We start from the raw sequence: 2,260 nt of genomic DNA, 5'->3' as shown, positions 1-2,260 counted from the left end.
GGGGCCCCCCGTGACCCAGACCCACCCGCAGCTCCACAGCCCGGCCTGGCCTCGGCCTGTACTGGTCCCCAGGGAGGTGCCGATGCCTGGGGCTGGAGCTGCCCCAGTGCCCCCTGGCTGCCCACTCCTGGCTGGGGCGGTGGGCCAGGCCCTGGCTGGTGAGGCCCTGCCCTGGTGGACCCCTGACCAGCCCTCCACTGCTACCAGTGCTCCTGCTCCAGGAAGCCGCCGTCCCACATGGCACCCTGACACAGAGTTTGTGGTGAGCCCTTGCTACCCACAGTGCATAGAAATACCGCCATTGTGTCCAGATACAGCAGATGCAGCCTTTTCTAACAATATATTCTTGTGAGGCAGCATGGGCCTCCAGAAGGAAAGGGCTCCTCGTAGCAGAGGTGCTGTCCTTTGTTCTCAGGAATGAACCATGCTTCTGAAGAAAGCAGGAATTGGAAACTGCCTTTTATCTTACCTTTGTTGTAGTGTATTCCCTTAAGTACATGACTCTGGTGTGCTGTATGACAATAACGCAGCTGGACCAAAAGTGAAATTTTAAAACGTCAGCTTTCTGAAATTAAGTACAGGTTTACAGCTTTTCAGACTTGAAATAGCTCTACTCTTTTGTTTCAGGCTTAGCTGAGAAAGAACTGAGATTTCCTGATGCAGATATTATCTTTACATAATAGCTTGTATCACAAATTTTCCAACAAAAATGGTGAAGGCCTTATCTGGGGATGCCTGGCTTCAATGGGGCTTCCAGCACAGTAAGTTCCAGCACAAACCATTCTGAAGCTCAGATGGCGTTAAGGATACACTTTAAGATATAGATGCATTCTCAGGTCTCTCTTTACTCTTTCTTTTCTTTTTTTTTAAAGCAAAGTTTTGAAATCGTAACAAGTAGTCTGAGGTCCATCTGGAGACTGATTAACACTGTCTCTGGGATCAAGATGTCTTCATTGCTTGACAGCTGAAGGGAAATACATTTTCTCCCTTTCAGTGTGTTTGTATATCCTGCATATTATCAGGAGCACTCTTCTGAGCTGGAGGAATTAGCGGTGGCCTCTGCAAAGCATCAGCACTTCTCTGTAGTCCCAGAGAGGGATGGTGCTTCATGATGCATCTTTTTCCAAGTAATAGTTTTGAAAGATGCATCCCATTATCCTTCCCGCTGAGGAAACCAGAGTTCTTTTCTATTTTCTGTGCCAGGACCTCCTTCCACCCATATTGCAAACTGGCAACGCACAAAGAGCAGCTAGTGGAATATCCCATTAGCTAAATGTCTTACCAAAATTAAATGCCCTACTTGTGTATTAGCCTTCATGTAACAGAACACTCTGAGTTTCATCCTTTGCTGTCTGTGCTAATTAGTAGCACCCTTTTGGTATCCAGTTCATTTTGTATTGTTTTAAATCCTAAATTTGAAGCATAACACCAGTGTTATTTTTGGACTGACAGAGCACCAGTGCATTGTAGAAGATCAATGGAGAGATTTTGGCAGTGGAGTAGGGAGCAACAGGGGCTTGTGGTGCTGCCCTTTGTGCTTGGAGTTGAGGCAGGAGTGGAGGCTTGTGATGGGGGGCAGGACTGCATGCTGCTTTCTGTCGGGCACAAGCAGTTTGCAGTTGAAGGCAGAGGAGATTTGGTTTTCGTGCATCTCTTGAGCACCGTGAAAGTGACTAACTGCTCTTTCATTCTGAAACTGAAAAAGAAGCACATCAGCTTGTGGTTCCGCTGCTAAAATCATTTGTTTCAATGGCAATTCTTGTTTCTGAATCCTGATGATAATTTGATTTTGCTGATTGTCAGTTTGGAGCGTCTGCAGACTCAGGAAAATTTCAGCAGCTTCTATCTGGCACCAGTTTTAATATCTTTCTTCATGGCTATGGGATAAGTACTTCTCTATAAAAAGAAGAATAACGCTTCTTCTGTACAGTTATATGGCAATTAAAAAAAGGCAATTATTTGGAGATTAATGGTAATGGCATTTAACTGCACTATCTACTTTACTGCTTACAGCTGACTCGTGGCACCGTCCTGAACCTACAGCTGCATAAAATGAGTGGTAGGCATCATAGTACGTAGAAACCTTGCTGAAAATAATATTGCCTCTGAAAATCAAATGACCTCTCAGGAGCCTAGTCTTAGTACTAAATTTTTATGCTGATCATATTTGTATCTTGAATTCTTACTGTCTATTGGTTCAGAAGTAGATTTGGTTGTTGCAACCTCATCCTGTCATTGCATTACTTAAATATATTAAATA

This window comes from Pygoscelis adeliae, unplaced genomic scaffold (assembly GCF_000699105.1).
Source record: "Pygoscelis adeliae isolate BGI_AS28 unplaced genomic scaffold, ASM69910v1 Scaffold96, whole genome shotgun sequence".
Lineage (NCBI taxonomy): Eukaryota > Metazoa > Chordata > Aves > Sphenisciformes > Spheniscidae > Pygoscelis > Pygoscelis adeliae.
This window is presented reverse-complemented; position numbering follows the sequence as displayed.